Here is a 22,153-nt window from a genome sequence, read left to right on the forward strand (position 1 = left end):
TGTTTGATGGGACAGTGTAGAGGGAGCTTTACTCTGTATCTAACACATGCTGTACCTGCTCTGGGAGTGTTTGATGGGACAGTGTCGTGGAAGCTTTACTCTGTATCTAACCCATGCCGTACCTGCCCTGGGAGTGTTTGATGGGACAGTGTAGAGGGAGCTTTACTCTATATCTAACCCATGCTGCACCTACCCTGGGAGTGTTTGATGGGACAGTGTGGAGAGAGCTTTACTCTGTATCTAACCCATGCTGCACCCGCCCTGGGAGAGTTTGATGGGACATTATAGAGGGAGCTTTACTCTGTATCGAACCCGTGCTGTACCTGCCCTAGGAGTGATGATGGGACAGTGTAGAGGGAGCTTTCTTCTGTACCTAACCTGTGCTGTTCCTGCCCTGGGAGTGTATGATGGGACAGTGTAGAGGGAGCTTTACTCTCTATCTAACCCGTGCTGTACCTGCCCTGGGACTGTTTGATGGGACAGTTAGATGGGGATTTACCATGTATCTATCCCGTGCTGTACCTGCCCTAGGAGTGTTTGATGGAACCGTGTAGAGGGAACTTTATTCTTTATCTAACCTGTGCTGTACCTTCCCTGGCAGTGTTTGATGGGACAATGTAGAGGTAGCTTTACCCTCTATGTAACCCATGATGAACCTGCCCTGGGAGTGATTGATGGGACAGTGTAGAGGGAGCTTTACTCTGTTTCTAACCCGAGCTGTACCTGCCCTGGGAGTGCTTGATGGGACAGTGTAGAGGGAGCTTTACTCTCTATCTAACCTGTGCTGTACATGCCCTGGGAGTGTTTGATGGGGACAGTGTAGAGGGAGCTTTACTCTGTATCTAACCTGTACTGTACCTGACCTGGGAGTGTTTGATGGGACAGTGTAGAGGGAGCTTTAATCTGTATCTAACCCTGCTGTTCCTGCCATGGGAGTGTTTAATGGGACCGTGTAGAGGGAGCTTTAATCTATATCTAACCTGTACTGTACCTGACCTGGGAGTGTTTGATGGGACAGTTAGATATAGATTTACCATGTATCTATCCCGTGCTGTACCTGCCATGAGATTGATTGATGGGAAAGTGTAGAAGTAGCTTTACTCTGTATCTAACCCTTGCTGTACCTGCCCTGGTTATGTTTGTTCGGGCAGTGTAGAGGGAGCTTTAGACTGTATCTAACCTGTGCTGGAGCTGCCCATGAGTGTTTGATGGGACAGTGCAGAAGGTGCTTTACTGTCTATCGAACCCGTGCTGTACCTGCACTGGGAGTGTTTGATGCGACAGCGTAGAGGGAGCTTTTCTCTGTATCTAAACGGTGCTGTACCTGCCCTGGGAGTGTTTGTTGTGACAGTGTAAAGGGAGCTTTACTCTGTATCTAACCCATGCTGTGCCTGCCCTGGGAGTGTTTGATGGGACAGTGTAGAGGGAGCTTTACTCTGTATCGAACACATGCTGTACCTGCTCTGGGAGTGTGTGATGGGACAGTGTAGACGGAGCTTTACTCTGTATCTAACCCATGCTGTACCTGCCCTGGGAGTGTTTGTTGGGACAGTGTAGAGGGAGCTTTACTCTGCATCTAACCCATGCTGCACCCGCCCTGGGAGAGTTTGATGGGACATTATAGAGGGAGCTTTACTCTGTATCGAACCCGTGCTATACCTGCTGTTAAGTCTGTGTGTTCTAGTTATTGTTAATAAGAATCACTGCACACAGACCACAAGAGTAAATTCAACAGGTCTTTACTAGTCGGAGGTCAGGCTGAACTGGCCAATAAATCATTACACAGCACTTATATACCGGTGTGGTCACCACCGGTATTACAGTATACAGCAGCCAAGATAAAGTAGTGCATCTCTTAAAATAGTTCTCTTAAAGGTGGAACGGTTACATACACCACAATCCTCCCTTTTTAGCTTAACAGTGTATATGTACAGCATGTAGAAAGTCCTACAAGAGAGGGGGCGGTACTGGACCTAATTCTAGGGAATGTGGCCGGCCAAGTGGAAAAAGTGCTAGTAGGTGAGCACTTTGGTGATAGTGACCATACTATGGTAAGATTTAAGGTGGTCATGGAAAAGGACAGGGATGGGCTGGAAATAAAGGTTCTAAATTGGGGGAAGGCCGATTTTAATAGGATAAGGCAGGATCTGGCCAAAATGGACTGGGATCAGCTACTTGTAGGAAAATCCGCATCGGAGCAATGGGAGGCTTTCAGAAGGGAGATTGAGACCATACAATGGCTACATGTTCCCGTAAAGGTCAAGAGTGGTTCCAAAAACCACAGGGAACCTTGGATGTCAGGGGATATACGTGAATGGATTAGGAAAAAAAGGAGGGCTTTTGGTAGATACAAAAGGCTAAAGACGGAGGAAGCCCTAGAGGAGTACAAAAAGTGCAGGGGGATACTTAAAAAAGAAATTAGGAGATCAAGGAGGGGCCATGAAATAACACTGGCGAGCAAAATAAAGGAAAATCCTAAGATGTTCTATAAGTATATTAAGGGTAAGAGGATAACTAGGGAAAAAATAGGGCCCATTAGGGACAAAAGTGGCAATCTGTGTATGGAGCCGGAAGATGTTGGAGGGGTTCTAAATGAATTTTTTGCATCTGTTTTCACAATGGAGAAGGACGATGTAGACATAGAAATAGGGCGGGGGGACTGTGATGTGCTCGAACATATTAACATCGAGAGGGAGGAGGTATTGGCGGTTTTAGCTGGCCTAAAAATGGATAAACCCCCAGGCCCGGATGAAATGTATCCCAGGCTGCTGTGTGAGGCAAAGGAAGAGATTGCGGGGGCTCTAACACATATATTCAGGACCTCTCTGGCCACAGGGGATGTGCCAGAGGACTGGAGAACCGCTAATGTAGTACCATTATTCAAGAAGGGTAGTAGGGAAAAACCGGGGAACTACAGGCCAGTGAGCCTAACATCAGTGGTAGGAAAATTATTGGAAAAAATTCTGAGGGACAAAAATTTGTCTCCACTTGGAGAGGCAAGGATTAATCAGGGATAGTCAGCATGGCTTTGTCAAGGGAAGATCATGTCTGACTAATTTGATTGAATTTTTTGAGGGGGTGACTAGGTGTGTGAATGAGGGTAACGCAGTGGATGTGGTATACATGGATTTCAGTAAGGCCTTCGATAAAGTCCCGCACAGGAGACTGGTCAAGAAGGTAAGAGCCCATGGAATCCAGGGTGCCTTGGCACATTGGATACAAAACTGGCTTAGTGGCAGAAGGCAGAGGGTGATGGTCGAAGGTTGTTTTTGTGACTGGAAGCCTGTGGCCAGTGGGGTACCGCAGGGATCGGTGCTGGGTCCCTTGCTGTTTGTGGTCTACATTAATGACTTGGATATGAATGTAAAAGGTATGATCAGTAAGTTCGCGGATGATACAAAAATTGGTAGGGTGGTAAATAGCGAGGAGGGTAGCCTCAGTCTGCAGGACGATATAGATGGGTTGGTCAGATGGGCGGAACAGTGGCAAATGGAATTTAACCCGGAAAAGTGCGAGGTGATGCACTTTGGGGGGACTAACAAGGCAAGGGAATACACAATGAATGGAAAGACCCTAGGCAAGACGGAGGGTCAGAGGGATCTGGGTGTGCAAGTACACAGATCCCTGAAGGCGGCAGAACAGGTGAATAAGGTGGTAAAAAAGGCATATGGGATACTTGCCTTCATTAGCCGAGGCATTGAATATAAGAGCAAGGAGGTTATGATGGAGCTGTATAAAACACTGGTTAGGCCACAGCTGGAATACTGTGTGCAGTTCTGGTCGCCACACTACAGGAAGGATGTGATCGCGTTAGAGAGGGTGCAGAGGAGGTTCACCAGGATGTTACCAGGGCTGGAGCGCTTCAGCTATGAAGAGAGACTGGGCAGATTGGGTTTGTTTTCCTTGGAGCAGAGGAGGCTGAGGGGGGACATGATTGAGGTGTACAATATTATGAGGGGCATAGATAGGATGGATGCTGAGGAGCTTTTTCCCTTAGTAGAGGGGTCAATAACTAGGGGGCATAGATTCAAGGTAAAGGGCGGGAGGTTTAGAGGGGATTTGAGAAAGAACTTTTTCACCCAGAGGGTGGTTGGAGTCTGGAACTCACTGCCTGAAAGGGTTGTGGAGGCAGAAACCCTCACAACATTTAAGAAGCATTTGGATGAGCACTTGAAATGCCATAGCATACAAGGCTACGGGCCAAATGCTGGAATATGGGATTAGATTAGACAGGGCTTGATGGCTGGCGTGGACACGATGGGCCGAAGGGCCTCTATCCGTGCTGTATTACTCTATGACTCTATGACTCTATATTCCCCATTAAACATAACATAATATCATATACACACAACTTCATGTAAAAACAGTTCACAGATTCAGTCTCTGAGGAGGCCTCCTGATCCGAGACGGATAACGCCTTTCAGGGGTCTCTGGTTCTCGTTGCTGGGGTGACTCATCTAGTTGATCCCCTATGGATAGGACATCATCATCAGGTATATTCACTTCTGAGGTAGATGCTTCAGGTTCACTAACTTCCTCCACGGTTGTCTCTGTCGTAACCATGGGCTCGACCCTTGTTCTCGATCCCACCAGTTGGTCAGCATGACGTCGCATTACATTTTCACCAACATCTACCATGTACATCAGGGGTCCTTGTCTGGCCCGAATTGTTCCAGATTGCCATTTCTCGTTTTTATAGTCCCTGGCTAACACCGGTTGTCCTATTTCAAAACTCTGAGTGGGCTTGTTATTGATATGCTGGAACTGTTTGTTTTCGACTTCCCTCCGCACATTTGGTTTTAACAAGTCCAACCTGGACCGCAACCTCCTGTTATAGAACATCATGGCAGGACTTTGGTTTGTTGTTGCATGGGTGGCGTTTCGATATGCCAGTAGGAAATTGTTCACCTTGTGTTGCAGTGGAATCTGATCTTCGCTCATGGCCTTTATTGCCTTTTTGAACGTCTGTACAAACCTCTCGGCCAGCCCATTCGTAGCTGGATGATATGGGGCAGAGGTATAATGTTTCACCCCATTCTTCTTCAGGAATTTCTGGAATTCCTCTGACACGAACTGTGGTCCGTTGTCTGAACATATTTGCTCTGGCAATCCATTTCTTGCAAATATCGTTCTTAGCACCGCGATCGTCTTCTCCGAGGTAGTGGTAGTCATTTTAATCACTTCTGGCCATTTAGAATGTGCGTCCACCGCAATTAAAAACATGGAATCCATGAATGGACCAGCAAAGTCAATATGTACACGTTGCCATGGGGTTGAAGGCCATTCCCATGGATGCAGCGGTGCAATTGGAGGTGCATTTTGGACTTTTTGGCACCCTGAGCAGCTTTTCGTCAGATCCTCTATCTGTTGGTCGATACTCGGCCACCACACATAAGCCCTAGCAAGGCTTTTCATCTTGACTCCCCCCAGATGACCTTCATGTAGTTCTTTTAGAACTCTCTCTCTTAACTTAGGAGGGATAATCACCCTTGTTCCATACATCAATGTTCCCTGACAGATGGGCAGCTGTTCTCGTCTTGCTGAGAATGCCGGTAACAGTGGATCACCATGGGCTGGCCATCTCTTTACTGTCAATTCATAGACCCGGGACAGTGTCGGGTCATTCCTAGTCTCCCTTTCAATATTTGCATTGGTGACAGGTAAACATTCGATGATGGTCGAGTGAAATAACTCCACCGGGTCAACCGTCGGTGCCTCCTCCTCAGTAGGTAGTGGCAGGCGCGACAGCCCATCAGCATTACCATGCTGCTTTGTACCTTTGAATTCTATCTGATATTGATGTGCCCCTAGGAAAAGGGACCATCTCTGGAGCCTCTGTGCTGTCATCACCGAAACACCCTTCTTAGGGTTAAAAATGGATACCAACGGCTGGTGGTCTGTCAGCAGTGTAAACTTCTGGCCCTGCAGGTAATGATTAAACTTCTTTACTCCCCACACAAGGCTGAGAGCCTCCCTATCTATCTGAGCATAGTTGCGCTCAGCGGAGGTCAATGATCTGGATGCAAATGCGACTGGCCTTTCCAAGCCATTTGGCAACTTGTGTGAGAGTACTGCTCCAATACCATAAGGAGAAGCATCACAAGCTAAACGAATAGGTAGCGTTGGGTTGAAGTGAGCCAACACTTCCTCTGAGGTGATCAATGCCTTGCTTTTGCGAAAGGCCTTCTTACAGTCCTCGCTCCACTTCCATGGTACTTCTTTCTGCAAAAGAGCGTTCAGCGGGTGCAGCACCATGGATAGATTTGGCAGAAACTTATGGTAATAGTTAATCAACCCTAGGAACGACCTCAACTGGGATACATTTTCCGGAGCGGGAGCCTTCACAACAGCTTCGATCTTGTCAGGTGACTTGTGCAGCTCCTCCTGGTCAATGACATGACCACAGTACGAGATCCGTTTCTGAAAGAACTCACATTTCTGGCGATTAACTCGAAGTCCATATTCCTTCAATCTGGTGAGCACCAGTTTCAAATTTGCAAGGTGTTCCTCATCGTCATCTCCTGTAATCAGGATATCGTCCAAGTAACATTGAGTGCTTGGAATTCCCTGTAATACCTGCTCCATGGCCCTCTGCCAAATTGCTGGAGCCGAAGCCACTCCAAAAACCAATCTATTATATCGATACAAGCCTCTGTGCGTGTTGATTGTGAGATACTGGCGCGACTCTTCTTCAACTTCCATCTGTAAGTACGCTTGCGCCAGGTCTATCTTGGTGAAGTGTTTCCCCCCAGACAATGAAGCAAAGATATCCTCAATCCGCGGAAGCAGATATTGCACCGTGTGAAGCACCGGATTAACCGTGATCTTGAAGTCTCCACAGATGCGGACCTTCCCCGGTTCCCCTGGCTTGTTACTCGATGAACGCTTCATGACGGGAACAATGGGCGTGGCCCACTCACTCCAGTCCACCTTAGACAGTACTCCTGAACGTTCTAGCCCTTCCAGCTCAGCTTCCACAGCAGGTCGTATCGCATAAGGTTTGGGTTTGCATGTTCTGCAATCTTGATTTTTGCCGTAATTCCTCTCAGTGTTCCCAGTCCCTGTTGGAACACCTCTTTAGCCTCATCCAATATTCTGGACAATCGTTCAGGTTTGAAATCTTTTTTTCCGGAATCTACCGTTATTGCTTTTAGGGAGTGCCAGTCCATATTTATTTTCCTGATCCACTCCCGTCCCAGAAGTGGTGGACCTCCCTCAGGTAGTACATATAAGTCCATTCCTTGGTGTTCTTTGCCCTTGTGTACCACCTTGACTTTTATCTTTCCGATGGGGTATACTCTTTGCCCCGTGTATGTCTGCAATACTATCTCCGTATCCCGTAGGGGAATATGTGTGAATAACCTTTTGTAATCTTGCTTATTCATGACCGTCAACGCCGATCCAGTGTCCAATTCCATCTTCACTTGGACTCCTGCTATCTGAAGTGTGACCCAGATAGTTTGTAGGTCAGCTTCCTTACTCACATTGTGAATTCTCAGACTACTCAGTTCCTTGCTGTTGGAGTCTGAATCCGAATTCTGTTCATCCGAACTCTTCTCAGCCACCTTATGTACCTTTCTGCACTTTTCCTGCGGTGACTTTTTGTTGCTGGTCTTCTTTCCTGACCGGCATACTTTAGCTATGTGACCAAGCTTGCCACATTTTCTACATTCCTGATTTTTAAACCAGCATTGGTTCTGATCGTGTGTTGTCTTTCCACAACAATAACATTTCGTTGTACCCAAAGCCATTTGATCTACGCTGAGTACCGCTGCCTTCAGCTGCATTTCCGCAGTGCCTCTCGCTACGGCTTCGTGCGATGCTGCAATAGTGACAGCCTTATCAAGTGTAAGATCATTCTCTTCAAGCAGCCGCTTTTGTGTTCCTTCTTTCGACAATCCACACACGAATTTGCCTCTCAGTGCCTCTGTCAGTCTTTCCCCAAACTGACAGTATTTCGCTAGCTTACGCAGTTCAATTAAATACTCCGCATTGCTTTCCTGTTTCAGTTGCGTTTTCGCATAAAATTTAAATCGTTCCGCTAACATCAGCGGTGTGGGGTTCAAATGATTTCTCAGGACAGCAACAATATTAGTGAAAGCCTGATCCGCCGGTTTAGCTGGTGATAGAAGATGCTTCAATAGCCCGTATGTCTTCGCACCCATTGAGTTTAGTAAGGTTAGTGCTTTATCTTCATTTGATATTTTATTTGCCTTACAATAAATCTCTATGCGTTCTACATACGTGGCCCAATCTTCAACATCGGGATCAAAATCGTTGATGTTACCACGCTTAGGCATCCTCGCAATCTTCACCGTGATAGAAGGGATGATCACTGCCTGTTGCTGATGGAAGGCTTCGTCTCAGGATTCTTCCTTGCTCTTCAGACCCGAGTCTTTTCTCAGCAGGATGATGAGGGCGGATGCCTCTTCTCGACGCCCGTTAAACTGCCTTGGATATATCTCTGCCGCAGGGTAAGATCGTCATCGTCGCCACTGTTAAGTCTGTGTGTTCTAGTTATTGTTAATAAGAATCACTGCACACAGACCACAAGAGTAAATTCAACAGGTCTTTACTAGTCGGAGGTCAGGCTGAACTGCCCAATAAATCATTACACAGCAGTTAAATACCGGTGTGGTCACCACCGGTATTACAGTATACAGCAGCCAAGATAAAGTAGTGCATCTCTTAAAATAGTTCTCTTAAAGGTGGAACGGTTACATACACCACACCTGCCCTAGGAGTGTTGATGGGACAGTGTAGAGGGAGCTTTCCTCTGTATCTAACCCGTACTGTACCTGCCCTGGGAGGGTTTGATGAGACAGTGTAGAGGGAGCTTTACTCTGTATCTAACCCGTGCTGTACCTGCCTTGGGAGTGTTTGATGGATCAGTGTAAAGGGAGCTTTACTCTATATCTAACCCGTACTGTACCTGCCCTGGGAGTGTTTGATGAGGCAGTGTAGAGGGAGCTTTACTCTGTATCTGCCCCGTGCTGTACCTGCCCTGGGAGTGTTTGATGGAACACTGTAGAGGGAGCTTTGCTCTGCATCTAACCCGTGCTGTACCTGTCCTGGGAGTGTTTGCTGGGACAGTGTAAAGGGAGCTTTACTCTGTATCTAACCCGTACTGTACCAACCCTGGAAGTGTTTGATGGGACAGTGTAAAGGGAGATTCACTCTGTATCTAACCCATACTGTACCTGCCCTGGGAGTGTTTCATGGGTCAGGGTAGAGGGAGCTTTACTCTGAATCTAACCCATGCTGTACCGGCCCTGCGATTGTTTGATGGGGCAGTGTAGAGGGCGCTTTACTCTGTATCTATCCCGTGCTGTACCTGCTCTGTGAGTGTTGATGGGACAGTGTAGAGGGAGCTTTACTCTGTATCTAACCCATGCTTACCTGCCCTGGGAGTCTATGATGGGGACAGTGTAGAGGGAGCTTTACTCTGTATCTAAACTGTGCTGTACCTGCTCTGGCAGTGTGAGATGGGAAAGTATAGAGGGAGCTTTACTCTGTATCTATCCTGTGCTGTACCTGCCCTGGGAGTGTTTGATGGGACAGTGTAGAGGGTTATTTATTTTGTATATAACCCGTGCTGTACCTGCCTTGGGAGTGTTTGAGGGGACAGTGTAGAGGGTTATTTATTTTGTATATAACCCGTGCTGTACCTGCCCTGGGAGTGTTTGAGGGGACAGTGTAGAGGGTTATTTATTTTGTATATAACCCGTGCTCTACCTGCCCTGGGAGTGTTTGAGGGGACAGTGCAGAGTGAGATTAATTCTGTATATAACCTGTGCTGTACTTGCCCTATGAGTGATTGATGGGACAGTGTAGAGGGAGATTTACTCTGTTTCTAACCCGTGCTGCACCTGCCTTGGGAGTGCTTGATGGGACAGTGTAGAGGAAGCTTTACTCTGTTTCTAACCTGTGCTGTACCTGCCCTGGGAGTATTTGATGGGACAGTGTAGAGGGAGCTTTACTCTGTATCTAACCTGTGCTGTACCTGCCCTAGGAGTGTTTGATGGGACAGTGTAGAGGGAACTTTATTCTTTATCTAACCTGTGCTGTACCTTCCCTGGCAGTGTTTGATGGGACAATGTAAAGGTTGCTTTACTCTCTATCTAACCCATGATGAACCTGCCCTGGGAGTGATTGATGGGACAGTGTAGATGGAGCTTTACTCTGTTTCTAACCCCTGCTGTACCTGCCCTGGGTGTGCTTGATGGGACAGTGTAGAGGGAGCTTTACTCTGTTTCTAACCCGTGCTGTACCTGCCCCGGGAGTGTTTGATGGAACAGTGTAAATGGAGCTTTACTGTGTATCCAACCCGTGCTGTACCTGCCCTGGGAGTGTTTGATGGCACAGTGTAGAGGGAGCTTTACTCTTTATCTAACCTGTGCGGTACCTGACCTGGGCGTGTTTGATGGGACAGTGTAGAGGGAGGTTTACTCTGTATCTAACCTGTGCTGGAGCTGACCTGGGAGTGTTTGATGGGACAGTGTAGAGTGAGCTTTAATCTGTATCTAACCTGTGCTGTACCTGCCATGGGAGTGTTTAATGGGACCGTGTAGAGGGAGATTTAATCTGTATCTAACCTGTACTGTACCTGCCTTGGGAGTTTTTGATGGGACAGTGTAGATGGATCTTTACTCTGTATCTAACCCTTGCTTTACCTGCCCTGGGAGTGTTTGATGGGTCAGTTAGATGTGGATTTACTATGTATCTATCCCGTGCTGTACCTGCCATGGGATTGATTGATGGGAAAGTGTAGAAGTAGCTTTACTCTGTATCTAACCCGTGCTGTACCTGCCCTGGTTATGTTTGATCGGGCAGTGTAGAGGGAGCTTTACTCTGAATCTAACCTGTGCTGTACCTGCCATGGTAATGTTTGATGGGACAGTGTAGAGGGTGCTTTACTCTGTATCTAACCCGTGCTGTACCTGCCCTGGGAGTGTTTGATGGGACAGTGTAGAGGTAGCTTTACTCTGTATCTAACCCGTGCTGTACCTGCCCAGGGAGTGTTTAATGGGACTGTGTATGTATAGATTTGTATGTGGGTTCAATGCCGACACATTCATGAAAGAGAATGTCTTTTAATCTAAAGTATGTTCAACTCAGTTAACAGCATTACAGGAGACACCATGTTAGAGATCCATCTAAAAACGAAACTAAAATGAAACTCTCTCTCTCACATGCCCTCTGCTGGTAAGGCATAAATAATCAAACCGGCAAATATGCTGGTAAGGCATAATAATCAAACAGGCAAATACCATCACTATTTGCTGATATCATTACATCTCCCTTTCTTAAAACAAAAGTATTTTACTTTTATCTAACAACATGTTTTATTTGTATTACTCTGCATTTTAACTGTAACACTTAATGAACTTACATTATCATTATCATTATCAAGGTTTTTTAACCTTGTTTTGTGTGTTCACATGCAATATGTAAATACACTAGAACTTGAAGAGAGAATAAGATAACATTACTTCCTTCTATAACAAGAGTCCTTAAACTTGCTCAATGAGTCTCTCAGGAGGCTTCACGCGTCTTGAGGATTTTCTGATTGATTGTCCTTGAATCTGAGTTGTTGCCTCAGATGATGATTTCTCAGTTGTGTGATCAGGTTGTTCAACAGTATCAGTCTTTTGACCTGCTGTGTCATCAGGTTGTTCAACAGTATCAGTCTTTTGACCTGCTGTGGCTGGTCCCATGAGAAGATCCCGACGATTTCTTCGCAGAACAGCACCCTCATGTGTATGATCTTGGTTGAACTTCACTCAGGACAGTTCCCTTCTGAGTCCATATGTTTGTTTTGTCTTTGAACCTTACTTGGTCACCAGTGTGGAGTTCAGGTAGGTTTTGTGTTCCTCTGTCATAGTAGTACTTTTGCTTTTCTTTCTGTTGTTCTTTGAACTTCCTCACTTTCTCCCCCTCTTTTGTTTTCAGGAGGTTCTCCGGAATGGGTAGGTTTGACCTTAGCAGACGTCCCATAAGGAGTTGGGCTGGTGACATACCACACTCGAGCGGCGTTGTGCGGTATACAAGCATGCTCTGGTGGAAGTCAGTTCCACTGTCTTTTGCCATGTACATCAGTCTTTTCACTGTCTGGACCGATTTTTCCACTAGTCCATTGGACTGTGGAAAGTGAGGACTTGACGTTGTGTGGACAAAGTCCCACTCTTTGGCAAAGTGTCGGAAACTTGCATTGTAAAACTGGGGTCCGTTGTCTGTGAAGACCTCGCTTGCCACGCCATGTCTGGAGAATATGGCTTTCATACATGTTATCACAGCATCTACAGTGGTGGTGTACAGTCTACAAACCTCTGGATACAGGGAGTAATAGTCTGTGACTACAAGATAGTCCTTCCCTTGACATACGAATAGGTCAGCGCCTACCTTCTGGTAAGGTCTGTCTGGCGCTGGGTGTGGCTTTAGTGGCTCTACCGGATTGCTTGCTCGATATTTCAGGCATATTGTGCAGTTTGACACCTCATTTGTCACATCTTGGTTGATTCGTGGCCAGTACATCACCTCTCGTGCTCTTTTCTTACACTTTTCGATTCCCAGATGTCCTCCATGGATCCTTTTTAGCATCTCTTTTCTCAGACTCTTTGGGATAACTATTTTACTTCCTTTGTAGATGATGTCTTCGACCAGTGATAGTTCCGCCCTGCAGTTCCAGTACTCTGCCATGTCAGGTGAGCAGTCTTGCTTCATGTTGGGCCATCCATCCAAGATGCTTTTCCTCAGTCGTCTCAATGTTTCATCTTTGTTTGTCTCAGTCTTTATGAGCTCCATTTTTGCATCTGCTATGGGCAGTGCACTTGTGATCATGTCCACGTAGGCGTTCACTTTTTCATCCATTTTGGTGTTTGCGGGCTCTCTTGGGTCAACAGCTCTGGACAACGTGTCTGCTGTATAAATCAGCTTACCCGGTGTGTACGCAACATTCAGTGTATAGCATTGCAGCCTGATCATCATTCTTTGTATTCTAAGCGGACAGCTATTTAGTGGCTTTTGGAACAATGCAATCAAGGGCTTATGGTCAGTCTCTACACTGATTGCTTGTCCTGCCACAAACTGGTGAAATCTTTCACAGGCGTATGTGATGCTGAGCAGCTCCTTTTCTATTTGAGCATATCGCGTCTCCGCGTCTGTCATTGAGCGCGATGCATATGCAATAGGTTGCCAGTAGTCATATTGTTGCAGAAGAACGGCTCCAAGCCCACTGTGTGATGCATCTGATGATATCTTGATGGGTCTCGCTGGGTCATAAAACCTCAGAACTGGTTCCTCTGTGAGCAGTTTCTTTAGATCGCTCCATGACTTCTCATGCTCATGATTCCATTCCCATTCTATGTTCTTTTCAGTTAGTCGTCTCAGTGGCGCCATCTTTTCTGAGAGGTTGGATATGAATTTACCCATGTAGCTGATCATTCCATTAAACCTCTGCACGTCCTTTTTGCATTGTGGCTTTGGCGTATTCTCAATGGCGGACATCTCTCTGGGATCTGGTCTGATGCCCTTACTGCTAAGGATATCTCCCACGAATGTCAGTTCTGTCACCCCGAGCTGGCATTTCTCTCTATTCAGCTTCAGGTTTGTTTTCCTTGTTGCTTCCAGCACTTTTTTCAGTCTCTCATCATGCTCAGTTCTCGTGGTTCCCCATACTATGATGTCATCCATTGATGTATCAGCTCCCTCCAGGTGCTCATAGATCATATGGATAGTTTTGTGATACACTTCAGGAGCTGAGGCAATGCCAAATGGTAACCTTAGGAATCTGTATCTGCCAAATGGACTGTTGAACGTGCACAGTCTTGAACTTGCCTCGTCCAGTTTCATCTGCCAAAATCCTAATGATGCATCTAACTTGCTGAAATACTTTGCATTTGCAAACTGTGACATGATTTCCTCACGTGTAGGAAGCTTGAAGTGCTCTCTCTTTATTGCTCTGTTTAGATCTCTTGGATCCAGGCAAATTCTGAGCTTTCCATTCTTTTTGTCCACAACGACGAGGGAACTCACCCACTCAGTTGGCTCATCTATCTTCTGAATCACGTTCAGGCTTTCCACCCTGTCCAACTCTGCCTTCAGTTGCTTTTGAAGTGCAAACGGAACTTTTCTGCATGGATGTATGACTGTTGGCATACTTTTATCTACTCTGATCATGTGTTCTCCTGGAAGGCAGCCTAGACCCTGAAATAGGTCGTTGTACTCTTTCATGAGTTCATCATAGACTGTCTCTCCTTCGCTTTCCACAATGAGGACTCTCTTTACCAGGTTCAGTCTCTCACAGGCTATTAAACCTAGTATGGCTTGCACATCCTTTGGCACCACGATTAATGCTAGCGTGTGCTCTCTGTCCTTGTGTGTCACTTTGACAATGCATCTTCCTTTCACTGGTATATCAGTACCTGAATATCCTGTCACTTTCACTTTTATTCCATGAATCTTTGATCTGGGTCTAATTTTCTTATAATCAGCCTCTGATATCACATTAACTTGTGCTCCAGTATCCAATTTAAATGGAATGTGTATGTCATTCACTTTTAGTGTCAACATCCAGTCTCTTTTTTCTTTTTTGTTTTCAGACACAACATCTACATAGAACTCCTCTATCTTGCTTTCATCTACTGCATGGACCTTGCTTTGTTGCGCTTGGTTCTTACAGCAACGGGCATAATGGTTGTTTTTGTTGCAACTATTGCATGTTTTACCATATGCTGGACACTTTTTTGGTGTATGCTGTGTACCGCATCGACTACGTGACTTTCGATTGCCCCTTTCATTTTTGTTCGCTGGCCACGCCTCTTTTTTCACATTGGCGCTCTTTTTGTTAAACGGTTTGTATCCGTTCTTTCTCACTGCATCCACGTTGCAGCTACTGTCACTGAACAGCTCCTTTGCCTGCAACTTCACAGTCTCTGTAGCCCTACACAGTGCTATGGCTTTTCCCAGGTCTAGATCTTGCTCTCTTAGCAGTCTTTCCCTTAGGCCATTATCTGGAATACCACACACCAGTCTGTCTTTTATCAGCGAGTCTGTCAGTCCCCCAAATTCACACGTTTTGCTTCTGTTTCTCAGTTCAGTCACATACTGATCAATAGCCTCTCCCGTTTTCTGTACACATGTGAAAAATCTGTGCCTTTCAAACGTCACGTTACGTTTAGGTATGCAGTAGGCCTCAAACTGTTCCATTATTTTATCTAGCTTCATTTTGTCTCCCTCAGCAGCGACCATGACGTTATTATACACCTCCAGCGCTTCATCACCCACGACATGTAAGAACACTGACGCTTTCATTTTATCACTTTTCTCGTCAGCTCCGATTGCCGCTAAATACAACTCCAAACGTTGTTTGAACCTCCTCCAATTTTCAGCCACATTACCTGTCAACTGAAGCTTCGCCGGTGGGTGTAAACCTTCCATTTTTCACTTCGTTAGCTATTCTCCAATGGTAAGTAACGATGTTCTCTTTTGGCTTGCTAATATGTGGAGAGCTGATTTCGCTGGATAGCTTGCTTGCCACTATCTCTTCGAGTTGCTAACTTCAGATTTTTCCTCTTCATCTCTTTCAATCACTACTTCTGACACCATGTATCGATTTGTATGTGGGTTCAATGATGACACATTGATGAAAGAGAATGTCTTTTAATCTAAAGTATGTTCAACTCAGTTAACAGCATTACAGGCGACACCATGTTAGAGATCCATCTAAAAACGAAACTAAAACTAAACTCTCTCTCTCACATGCCCTCTGCTGGTACGGCATAAATAATCAAACAGGCAAATATGCTGGTAAGGCATAATAATCAAACAGGCAAATACCATCACTATTTGCTGATATCACTACAGTATAGAGGGAGTTTACTCTGTATCTAACCTGTGCTGTACCTGCCCTGGGAATGTTTGATGGGACAGTTAGATGGCGATTTACAATGTATCTATCCCGTGCTGTACCTGCCGTGGGATTGATTGATGGGGCAGTGTAGACGGAGCTTTACTCTGTAACTAACCCATGCTGTACCTGCCCTGGGAGTGTTAAATGGGACTGTGTAGAGGGAGCTTTTCTCTGTATCTAACCCGTGCTTACCTGCCTGGGAGTGTTTGATCTGACAGTTTTGAGGGAACTTTATTCTGTATCTAACCTGTGCTGTACTTTCCCTGGCAGTGTTTGATGGGACAATGTAAAGGTAGCTTTACTCTGTTTCTAACCCATGCTGTACCTGCCCTGGGAGTGCTTGATGGGACAGTGTAGAGGGAGCTTTACTTTGTATCTAACACGTGCTGTACCTGGTCTCTGAGTGTTTGATTGGAATGTGTAGAGGGAGCTTTACTCTGTATCTCACTTGTGCTGTACCTTCCCTGGGACTGTTCGATGGGACAGTGTAGAGGGAGCTTTACTCTGTATCTAACCCGTGCTGCACCTGCCCTGTGAGTGTTTGATGGGGCAGTGTAGAGGGAGCTTTACTCTGTATCTAACCCGTGCTGTACTAGCCCTGGGTATGTTTGATGGGGACAGTATAGAGGGAGCTTTACTCTGTATCTAACCCGTGCTGCACCTGCCCTGTGAGTGTTTGATGGGGCAGTGTAGAGCGAGCTTTACTCTGTATCTAACCCGTGCTGTACTAGCCCTGGATATGTTTGATGGGGACAGTATAGAGGGAGCTTTACTCTGTATCTAACACGTGCTGTACCTGTCCTGGGAGTGTTTGATGGGACAGTGTCGAGGTAGCTTTACTCTGTATCTAACCCGTGCTGTACCTGCCCAGGGAGTGTTTAATGGGACTGTGTAGAGGGAGCTTTACTCTGTATCTAACTTGTGCTGTACCTGCCCTAGGAGTGTTTGATGGGACAGTGTAGAGGGAGCATTACTCTGTATCTAACCTGTGCTGTTCCTGCCCTGGGAGTCTTTAATGGGACAGTATAGAGGGAGTTTACTCTGTATCTAACCTGTGCTGTACCTGCCCTGGGAATGTTTGATGGGACAGTTAGATGGCGATTTACGATGTATCTATCCCGTGCTGTACCTGCCGTGGGATTGATTGATGGGGCAGTGTAGACGGAGCTTTACTCTGTATCTAACCCATGCTGTACCTGCCCTGGGAGTGTTAAATGGGACTGTGTAGAGGGAGCTTTTCTCTGTTTCTAACCCGTGCTTTTCCTGCCCTGGGAGTGCTTGATGGGACAGTGTAGAGGGAACTTTACTTTGTATCTAACATGTGCTGTATCTGGTCTCGGAGTGTTTGATGGGACAGTGTAGAGGGAGCTTTACTCTGTATCTAACCCGTGCTATCCCTGCCCTGAGAGTGTTTGATGGGACAGTGTAGAGGGAGCTTTACTCTGTATCTAACCCGTGCTGTACCTACCCTGGGAGTGTTTGATGGGACAGTGTAGAGGGAGCTTTACTCTGTATCTAACCCGTGCTGTACCTGCCCTGGGAGTGTTTGATGGGACAGTGTAGAGGGAGCTTTACTCTGTATCTAACCCGTGCTGTACCTGCCCTGGGAGTGTTTGATGGGACAGTGTAGAGGGAGCTTTACTCTGTATCTAACCCGTGCTGTACCTGCCCTGGGAGTGTTTGATGGGACAATGTAGAGGGAGCTTTACTCTGTATCTAACCCGTGCTGTACCTGCCCTGGGAGTGTTTGATGGGACAGTGTAGAGGGAGCTTTACTCTGTATCTATCCCGTGCGGTACCTGCCCTGAGAGTGTTTGATGCTGAAACTGGATGCCTGAAACTGAAGGCTTTTCATTCCCAGCACTGACGTTGATGGGCACTCGGGTTCTTGCAGTCTGGCTGCTTTTATATTCATGAATTGATGACAGAAGTACTCACCTTGACTCCTACCCGGCTCACAGTTTTGGACGCCCATTCTTTGAGCTGGCCAGTCCTAAAGGAGAGTTAGAATACAAGAAACGGTTACACTGGTAAGAGGCAGATGCCGCACCGGAAGCTCTGCAGCCCCGGAATCAGCACATGAAGAGTGGGCCTTCCTCTTTAAGACGGATCCAAGCTGGTGATTCGGTCATGAGCAATTTAATTAAATTCATGTGTTCATATTTCATCAGAAACCTTTTCACCTACTGCTTTGGAGTGACAGGAAACAATGGTGGAAAAGCCACACTGACTGACAGAAACACTGACTAAAATTCACATCCTTGTTTTCAAATCCCTCCATGGCCTCGCCCCTCCCTATCAATATAATGTCTTCCAGCCTCACAACCCTCCGAGATCCCTGCACTTCTCTAATTCTGGACTCTTGCGCATCCCCGATTATAATTATTCTACCATTGGCACCTGTGTCTTCAGCCGCCTCGGCTCGAAGCTCTGAAATTTAGAAAGGATAGGGAAGGAAGGAGGGTGGATGGCTGTACTAATTAGAGACAGCATAATAGTCATAGAAAAAAGGGACATAACTAATATTAAGATCAAAACAGAATCCATGCGGATTGAAACAAAGGCTCCAAAGGGATCAATCCTGTTAAAGGACCAGCGAATAGTGGAAGGGAAGTGGAGGAAGAAAAGTGAAATCAGTAAACAATACAGAAAAAGGATTGTGAGAGATTTCAACTGTGCCCAAATAAAATGGCAAGTTGAGTTAGGGAAAAGAGAATGGAGTTTTTAAAATGTGTACAGGACTCATTTCTGACCCAGTCCGTAAGAAGCCTAACAAGAGAGGAATCACAAAAGCAAAATACTCGGATGCTGGAAATCTCAAATGAAAACAGAAAATGCTGGAAACACTCAGCAGGTCAGGCAGTATCTGTGGAGAGAGAAACAGAGTTAACGTTTCAGGTCGATGACCCTTCGTCAGAACTGGAAAAAGTTGGAGATGTAACAGATTTTTAAGCAAGTGTCGGGGCAGGGAAAGGGGGGAGGGGAGGAAAGAACAAAAGGGAAGGTCTGTGATAGGGTGGAAGGCAGGAGAGATTAAGAGACAAAAGGGATGATGGTGCAAGGCAAAAGGAGATAGTAATGGGACAAGTTAATAAACAAAAGATGAGTCTAAATGAAGTGTAAATGGGAATGGCAGAATCATCAACAGCTGCTGTGTGAAAAAAAATCGGGGCCGAGGTTATAGTCTGAAATTGTTGAACTCGCTGTTGAGTCCAGAAGGCTGTAAAGTGCCTAATCGAAAGATGAGGTGCTGTTCCTCGAACTTCATTGGAACAGTGTAAGAAGCCAAGGACGGAGAGGTTAGAGTGGGAGCGGAGCGGAGAATTAAAGTATCACAGAATCACAGAAACCCCACAGTGCAGATAGAGGCCATTTCGGCCCATCGAGCCTGCACCGACACATATCCCACCCGATCCCCGTAACCCCTACACCAACACATATCCCACCCTATCCCCGTAACCCCACGTATTTAATCCCCCTAACACTAAGGGTCAATTTATCATAGCCAATCAACCTAACTCGACCGGAAGCTCGGGGTCATCCTTACAGACTGAACGGAGGTGTTCCGCAAAGAGGAATCACTCCTGGAACTAGTAATGCAAAAGGAAACAGAGCAGATAAGAGAAGTATGCATAGGGGAACATCTAGGCAATAGCGATCACAATAACATAAGGTTTAAGATAATGATTGAGGAAGACAAAGACCAAAGTAATAGATTGGAAGAAACTCATTTTATGGGGCCGAGAATGGAACAAGGGAAGATAAATTAGAAAAAAAATTGAGAAACAAAGAGGTTGAACAGCAGGGGGAAAAATTTCAAAGGAGATTAATAGAGATCAGGAGAAATATATTCCACTAAAAAAATAATGAAACACCGTGGATGAACAAAGAGACAAGGGTAAAATTGAAACTAAAGGAAAAGGCATGCACTGATTATAAAGGAGAGGATGACAAAAGGGACTATGAAGAGGTTAGGAAAGAAGTAAAAAATTAAGAGAAATAGTAAGTATTCTACAGACACATAATGAACAAAAGAAAAATCAGGATAGGGGTGGGGCCACCAAGCGATGAACACAGTAAATTCATAGGTAATTACAACAAAATGTCAGAAATATTCAATAATTAGAGGCCAGTGTCGGGAGGAGCAGAGAGCGGCGGTACAGTGAGTACTTAAACTCACTTTTGTGGGCTTTTTTACACAGGCATACCAATCTCACAGGCGTTCCGGAGTCACGTCATGATTCAAAAAGTGACGCGGGCAAGAGGAAGCAGCTGATTGGGTGAGTACGACCAGGTGAATATTTATACTACTTTATAGTTTGACAGTTAAGATTAATAGTTTATAAAATTTAGAAGGTCTTAATTTTTGTGGTTATAGTTTCTAAGATCTCTGTTGTATATCGGGGAGTGTTAGTAACCAAGGGCCCTTGAGTATATCATTTAATTGTAGTGTAATTAGTGGTATTGATTTGATTTAAATTAATATAAATTAATTAAAGTGTAAGCTCATGGCAGGACAGCTCGGCCCTGTGGCATGCTCCTCCTGCGCTACTTCCTGTGTCCCTGATGACCATGTGTGCGGGAAGTGTAACCAGCTGCAGATACTGACAGACCGCATTGCGGTGCTGGAGCTGCAAGTGGATACATACTGGAGCATTCGCGATGCTGAGGACATCGTAGATAGCACATTTAGGGAGTTAGTCACGCTGAAGGTGAAGGCTGCACAGGCAGGAAGGGAATGGGTGACCACCAGGCAGAGTAGTAGGCACAGGCAGTTAGTGCAGGGGTCCCCTGTGGCCATTCCCCTCTCAAACAGATATACCACTTTGGATATTGTTGAGGGAGATGGCTTATTGGGGGAAGGCAGCAGCAGCCAACTTCCTGGCACCATGAGTGGTTCTGTTGCACAGGACGGGAGGAAAATGACTGGGAGAGCTATAGTGATAGGGGATTCTATTGTAAGGGGAATAGATAAGCGTTTCTGTAGCCGCAAACGAGACTCCAGGATGGTATGTTGCCTCCCTGGTGCAAGGGTCAAGGATGTCTCGGTGCGGCTGCAAGGCATTCTGGAGGGGGAGGGTGAACAACCAGTTGTCATGGTGCATATAGGTACCAATGATATAGGTAAAAAATGGGATGCGGTCCTAAATACTGAATATAGGGAGTTACGAGGTCAATTAAAAAATAGGACCCCAAAGGTAGTAATCTCAGGATTGCTACCAGTGCCACGTGCTAGTCAGTGTAGAAATAGAAGGATATTTCAGATGAATACGTAGCTAGAGGAATGGTGCAAGGGGGAGGGATTCAAATTCCTGGGACATTGGAACCGGTTCTGGGGGAGGTGGGACAAGTACAAATTGGATGGTTTGCACCTGGTCGGGACCGGGACCGATGTCCTAGGGGGAGTGTTTGCTAGTGCTGTTGGGGAGGGTTTAAACTAAAATGGCAGGGGGTTGGGAACCTGTGCAGGGAGACAGAGGAAGGGGAAGCAAAAATAGAAACAAAAGGCAGGAAGGAGTAAAGCAAAAGTGGAAGGCAGAGAAATCAAGGGTGTAAATCAAACAGGGCAACAGTAAATAATAATTCTAAAAGGACTAAGAGTGTTAAAAAAACAAGCCGGAAGACTTTGTGTCTTAATGCAAGGAGCATTCGTAATAAGGTGGATTAATTAGCTGCGCAAATAGATGTAAATGGATATGATGTAATTGGAATTACATAGACAAGGCTCCAGGTTGACCAAGGCTGGGTATTCAACATCCAGGGGTATTCAAAATTCAGGAAGGACAGGCAAAAAGGAAAAGGAGGTGGGGTAGTTTTGCTGGTTAAAGAGGAGATTAACACAATAGTAAGGAAGGATATTAGCTCTGATGATGTAGAATCTGTATGGGTAGAGCTGAGAAATACCAAGGGGCAGACAACGTTAGTGGGAGTTGTATACAGACCCCCAAACAGTAATGCTGAGGTTGGGGATGGCATTAAATGGGAAATTAGAGATGCGTGCAATAAGGGCACAGCAGTTATCATGGGTGACTTTAATCTACATATAGATTGGGCTAACCAAATTAGTAACAATACTGTGGAGGAGGAATTCCTGGAGTGTATACGGGATGGTTTCCTGGACCTGTAGAGGAACCAACTAGAGATCAGGCCATCTTAGACTGGGTATTATGTAATGAGAAAGGATTAATTAGCAATCTTGTTGTGCGAGGCCCCTTGGGGAGGAGCGATCATAATATGATAGAA

General features: G+C 45.8%; 1 protein-coding gene across 2 annotated transcripts in view; it reads right to left on the reverse strand.

Moving 5' to 3' along the window:
- LOC147105405 (uncharacterized) overlaps positions 1–22,153 on the reverse strand; it is a 143,180-nt gene that overhangs the window by 7,699 nt on the left and 113,328 nt on the right. For both annotated transcript variants that reach the window (XM_086011705.1, XM_086011707.1), the window contains exon 2: positions 17,849–17,903. The gene's annotated coding sequence lies outside the window, so the exon portion shown is untranslated. The remainder of the gene's footprint in view (positions 1–17,848; positions 17,904–22,153) is intronic.

The sequence above is a fragment of the Somniosus microcephalus genome, chromosome 18 (assembly GCF_052327205.1).
Source record: "Somniosus microcephalus isolate GS21.2 chromosome 18, FLI_Smic_1.0, whole genome shotgun sequence".
Taxonomy (NCBI): Eukaryota; Metazoa; Chordata; class Chondrichthyes; order Squaliformes; family Somniosidae; genus Somniosus; species Somniosus microcephalus.